At 52.2% G+C, this 6,419-nt stretch overlaps 1 pseudogene; it reads left to right on the top strand.

Annotated features, from left to right (window-relative positions):
- The first annotated feature begins 1,009 nt into the window (after positions 1-1,009).
- Positions 1,010-6,419, top strand: part of LOC111256755 — an 8,087-nt pseudogene continuing 2,677 nt past the window's right edge.

Genomic DNA, 6,419 nt, shown 5'->3' with positions numbered 1-6,419 from the left:
GATGGCTTTCAGTCTGCGTGACCTTTATCTCGTGGGCTATGAGGATAATGCTGATGGGGGTGTCTGGAAGTTGTATGATGACGCTTACTTGGTCGGCAGCGGAGCGGGTGATCCAGCCAACGCCAACGCATGGCAATACCTGAACTTCAGTGGAGGCTACAATCAGGAGATGTATGGTGTGTCCATCGGGATGCCGCCAATGTACTATGCGCTGCAGACCCTGAACAATCCACTTGCTAATGACATGGCGAAGAGGTTGGCCCTAGGAGTGTACATCATGGTCTTACCTGAAGCCTGCCGGTTCCCACCTTGGAAGCATCACCTGGTGGGCCTCCTTCGGCGATATGAGACGATGATCTTGATCAATGACCCCAACCGTTTCGACATATACTTCCCAGACTGGTCTTCAATCTGCAAGAAGGTGCGTAAAGGACCGGGGAGATTCATCGCAGGAGATGGATTTGCAACCTACAAGCTATTGATTGAGGTCCTCCTTGTTGTTCTGAGCCGGCCACCCGACGATGAGCTTTGAAGGTTGTCAGTTTGAGCTGCCCGGCTATCATGTCCTTTGCTGTTCTACACTTTGTCGTGCTCTCAAGACCGATTTCTTGGGTGCGATCTCATTCTTCAGAAAGACCACTATGTTAGGCGTCATACTGTAGCTCTGGAGGAGTTAGTTGTGCATCAGTTTTGTTGCATTTGACTGTTTGTTTTGCTTTGGCATTTAGTACTATTTGTGTACTGTGCATGCATGCATGCATTTAAATCGGGGAACTTGGCCAATGCTGTATCAATCCGTGCACGCATTATTCTCTGTCGGCGCTGTAGTTAATCGCGTACAAAACTTTCAACCGTGGTTCATGGTATCTGCAATTTCCTCTGTTGCGCCTTATAAACTTGTCCGGAGGGAGTATGTGTCCCCAATTTGTGTATAGTGAAGCTAAAAAAATACACTCTAGACTTCATCCTTACGGAGAAGGACGTGCCGGTTGTCTTCTTCCACGCCGGGATGTTTTTTGGACATTTACCTGAGATGATTTTTAGAGAGAGTTTCTTGTCCCTTCAACATACTCAAACTGGCATCAAATTGTATTTTTTTAATGCGCTTGATGCACTCAAGGCATAGAAGAAAGAGGCACCGCCACCTCTTGAGGTTCCTGCTGCAGCAAAATGGAAGTTCAGAAGGTAAAAAACTGCACTTCCTTTTTTTACTCAATTCATACTACTGAGCATTTGTAGTCAAAGATGTTGGTTGATCTTGGCACCACCCACCATGTTTCAAAGCAGTCCACTCTTTGTCTTAAAATTTCCGAAGCTTTGATCAGAAATACAGATTTTTTATGGATATAATTAAATTGATTTTATTTTCTTATTAGTATCATGCATTGTTTCGAGAGAACTACAATAGTACACACTTACACACTTTGATGTGTTTATATTGGTCTTAGCTGGAAAAAATTTCAGATAATGGAAATATAACGTGTTACCTTGTGAGTTTGTTAAAAAAAAAGCCTTATCGCAGGTTCTTTTTAAACTTGTTTTCTTGCAGTAAGCTTTCTGACGCTTGATTTACGACTATACATTTACGACACCATACTGTGGGAGTGATGCTGTGGTTGTGGATTCAGGCACTGTGTGGACCTAATCTCAGCTGAATTAATTTAATCTGATATCAAAGTTTTATATTTGTTCCCGTGCCCTTTCACTTTTTCACTGGTGTAGTCCACTGACAAATAGTTCCTGTTCGTACAATTTTCTTGTCGGGAAGGTTTGGGAAAGCTACTATGAATGAATCAGGAAGGTTGCCTGTAAGTCCTTTTGGTGGCGAGACATTGTAAAGCTCCTGGATAAATTCAAAGGAATTGCAAAAGTGGAAATCCAAAATGGAAAATCTTGCCATCTTTGGAGGGACCTTTGGGAAGATGACCTTCTTAAACATAAATTCTCAGAACTCTTCTCCTTTGCAAAAAAGAAAGAAATTGTCATGGCAGATGGTATGGATCAAATTCCTATTCACAACCTTTTTCACTTACCACTTTCCCAGCAAGTTCTTTTTTTTTCGAAAGCGTGCACTGCACGTGTTTCATTAAGAGAAGTGGGAATAAAATTACACTGCCCGGTTGGCCTAAAGGCGAGCTGCCATAAGCCGCACGGGTTGAACACTAACAATAATCACCGGCTTAAACGGTGGAGCTTCGAGGGTGTACTAAGAGAGAGAACTATTGTGCGACTAAAGCGACGTGCACGGCCATTCAAGGCTCATGCAATCCTTCCACCCTCGCCAACCAGCGGCCACCGCGCAAGCGGAAGAACTCGCGCATGGCTTCCCGCCTAGAGGACGGGTGTGCGTTGGCGAACGCTTCGTGGAACTTGGTGGCGATCATGTCGTCCGGTGTATTAGTCACCGCGCCTTCGGGTCGCCCAGCCCACTAGTTCATCAAGACACGCCGCGCCTGCTTCTCATGATTAGGATCGCGGAAGGCCGATTTGGCGGCCAACCGGACGCTACGACGTGGGATCCAGTCGTCGTCGACGACCCTTGAGGTCCGAGTGCGAGGCGGAGACTTGATCAGGGGCTCCTGTAACGGCAGCCTCATGGAGTCGATGAAGGCAGCCACTGAAGCTGCTGTAGGCGCGGCAGCAACAGGCGCAGGGGCAGTAGGCGGATCGGCCACAGGGGAAGCCAGCAGCGGTGCCCCGACATCATTGTCAGAGGCCACCACCGCGACAACGACACCATCCACCCCCGGCGCCTCAGCATCCGCCGCCGCGTCCCCACCAATCGCCCCTAGCGCCTCAACAGCGGGGGTAGCCGCCAGTGGAGAGCCCACTGCCGCAGCGTCCCCGCCAACCTCCCCGGACGCCTCGTCGGCCGCGAAGCAGAGCCGGGTCATCCGTGGCGGTGACAGGGGTTCCGACAGCGCTGGCCGGGCCTGAAGAGAGGCAGTGGCCGGGGTAGACGGGCGCGCGACGAGGAAGGCAGCGAGCTCATCAAGCATCGGGTCCACCCAAATGGGAGGCCCCACATCCTCACACGGCTCGAGTGCTAGTGGGTCGGTGGCGGCGTTGTCGACGTAGTTAGGGGTCACGGCGATGTTGATCCCCCTTGGCCGCTTGCTCCGGTGCCGCCGGCGTCGACGACGGACGCCGTTGGCGCCCTCCACAGCCCCCTTCGTGGCACCGACCGGGCCACAGAGTGGCGCGTGCGAGGAGGGCCGCGGGCCGCCACCCACGACGGTCGAAGGGGCCGGACAAAGAATCTGTCCGATGATGATAGGGGCCGTGTGCAGTTTAGCCTCCTGGCCCCCACCGCGCCCGCATTGACGCCATGGCGAAGGCAGCGCCGAGGTGGCTCATGCGCGCGGTCCACGGGAGGGCGTCGGGGCGGATGACGGTGGTGAAGCATGCAATCCCTCGCCCGGTGCCTCGTGGAAAGGCAGAAGAGACAGCGGGACGGGGAGGTGCACTGTGCGGCGATGTGACCCCCCGCCAGGCAGTTGAAGCAACGACCGACGAGCGAATTCGGCACTGGCCGCCGGTGACGAGGGTGACGCGGGGCACGGCGACGGCCACGCCGACGGCTTTCAACAAGAGTGAAGCCGTCGGCGTCGATAGTAGGACGGGCGCGCGGTGGCGTCGGAGGTGCCCTATGCCGCGGGCCAAGGCGTTGATGCGCCGGGACTCGCTCCTCAGGCAGCGGCCCAAGGCGGTCACATGAGCCCGCCGCGGTCCTCTTCCTGCGCCGCCGGCGCTGACGACTGCGCCTGGGCGCCCACCCTCCATTTGTACCCTCCATGGAAGGATCAGCAGCGCCGACGACGGAGCTCGCAACGGCCGGGGCCAGAGGCGAGACCGCGCGACGCGTGGCCTGGAGGAAGTACTCCTCGTCGTCGTCCGAGGAAGTCTCGCACCAGCGCTTGTGTTTGGGCCTTCCGGTGGAGGAGGGGAAGAAGGCCAAGCTGGGATCTTCGTCGTCGGAGGCGTCCTCGACGGTGACGATGACGAGCTCCTCCAATGACCGGGCTGCAGCAGTGGCCGTGGCGGCGGTCCGCAGAGGAGGCCCGGCCGTGGCGGCCCCAGAGGCGACAGCGGCGCCCAACAAGCCATCTCCAGGGGATGAGGAGGAGGGCGATGAGCTGGGGGCGGATGCAATGACGACCACCTCCACGTCCTCTGCGGCAGCCCCTGCAGGCGGCGACGGCGGCAGCGGTGCCGCAGAGGCAGCCCGCGGAGACATTGGCGGCGTTGGCGGAGGTGGCGCGGAGGGCCTCAGCGCGCCGTACTCAACGACGTCCGCGGCGGTTCCGGCAGGGCTAGCGTCGGGGGCCGACGAGGCAAGGTCCACCGACAGCGGCGACGCGGACGGTTGCAGCTCCTCCGTCGTGGCCCCAGCCACAGCGGCGGCGTCCGTCGGCGTAGGCGAGGGGGCCGCGCCGGGCCTGGCTCCCCTGCGGGGCAGCGGGGAGCCCGCCTCGACGGCCACAGCCCCAAGCGATCGGAGCGGGCGTGTGTGGTGACGTCTGCGCTGCAGGGGCAGCGGCGGGCCCCACAGGCGACGGTGGTGGTGGCGTGGCCTCTCCGCGAGCGGCCGGGGCGCCGGCACCCGGCCCAGCAGCCTCCGAGCGTCTGCTGGCCGCAGCGTTGATGTCCACGCCCGACTGTGAGGTGGCCACGGTGGTCTCCTCCTTTCCCAGCAAGTTCATGCATAAATGATTCAGTTACAACCGCTTTTCGAGGGAATTCAGTTAATTGACTCACCAGAAAGATGGGTTTATATTTGGGGTTCAGCAAACTTTTCAGTGAAGAAAGCATATCAACAATTCAGTGGTCACCTAGAACTTCATCCGGTCCACAAGTGGCTCTGGCATTGCTCCTGCCAAAACAAACACAAAGTCTTTTTTTGTTACTGATAAAAGATAGACTAAGCACCAGAGAATTACTGAGAAGAAAGCATATGGCCCTTCAAAACTACAACTGCATTTTGTGTAACAGCTCCACTGAAGAGTCTCTGAATCATCTCTTCCTTGAATGCCCATTTGCCATTCAGTGTTGGGGGTGGATTAATCTGCAAATCGACCAAAATCTGGATCCTTTTTTAAACCTACAGAATTTCAAGGATCAGCTACAGGTTCCTTTTTTCATGGAGATAATCATCTTGATGTGCTGGTCAATCTGGAGGATAAGAAATGACATGATTTTTCGTCAACAAAGGCCAAGTCTTCAGTCGGTCAAGGAGTGTTTCAGATCAGAGCTTCAGTATTTATTGCTGAGAATCAAGAGAAAGTTTTTACCAAGGTTTAATCAACGGATAACAAGTCTAGTTTAGCCAGGCTGCTTTCAGTTTTAGACCTCATTTTTTCCTCCTCCTTTTTTTGTTTCCTGAATCTTGTAGCTCCTGTACACTCCTGTTTTAGTTTCTTTCAGTACTCTTTTAATTCAATAAATCTTCTGTAGGGGTGCCAACCCCTCCAGTTTCATCCAAAAAAAAATTCTTGTCCAGACACAAACAAGTTTAGATGGATGCAGCACTTTGTATTGGGAGGATACTAATGATCGGATTGCCCTTTCAGCAAAAGAGCCAATTCTTTTGTACGAGGAGTTATGGAAATGGAACAAATGGTTCAAAATTTATCTGGATAGTGGCCTGTCCCTACCAGGATGTTTGTAGGTTATCTTGTATGAAGATGAGTTAGCTGACACTGGTATCTCATTTCTTACAGTGCGAGTGGTATGCGATCCTCAATGATGCTTATCTGTTGCTTTTTCCTCAACTGTAATATCTGTAACAGCATTGTCTTTTGGTTCAACTCATTAATAGGATTCTGTTGGTTTGTGCGGAGGGTAATGCCAACTGGGCGTTTCTGGGTACTCCCTCCGTTCCAAAATGTCTACTCTTGCGCTTCCCGAGAAACAACTGCCCGGCAATTATATATTAAAAAATATTAATATTTTGTAATACATAATTAGTATCATTAGAAAGATCTTTGAATCTAGTTTTTTAATAAATTTATTTAGAGATACAAATGTTGCACGTATTTTCTAAAAATCGAGTCAAACTTGAGGCACGCACACCAACGGCGATGGTCAATTTGGAACAGAGGGAATATGTCCTACTACCTTTTGAGTTTCTGGGTATGTTCTACTACCTTGCATTTTGATTTTTGAGCAAAATACACCACAGGTCCATTACCTTTTTCCTCTGGGTCATATAGGTCCATTACCTTTAAAAGTGTATTTTTGGGTCCATTATCTTTTTCCTCTGTGTCATATAGGTCCACTACCTTTAAAAGTGCAGTTTTGGGTCCATTACCTTTCTTTGGGGTTCACCGCGGACCAAATTATATACCAATACTCAATTAAGGTTAATATTGCTATGCGTCGGGTAGGGTGCGGTCAGCATCCACCGGGAAGAGCCAAGA

The sequence above is a fragment of the Setaria italica genome, chromosome III, assembly GCF_000263155.2.
Source record: "Setaria italica strain Yugu1 chromosome III, Setaria_italica_v2.0, whole genome shotgun sequence".
NCBI lineage: Eukaryota > Viridiplantae > Streptophyta > Magnoliopsida > Poales > Poaceae > Setaria > Setaria italica.
This window is presented reverse-complemented; position numbering and strand designations above follow the sequence as displayed.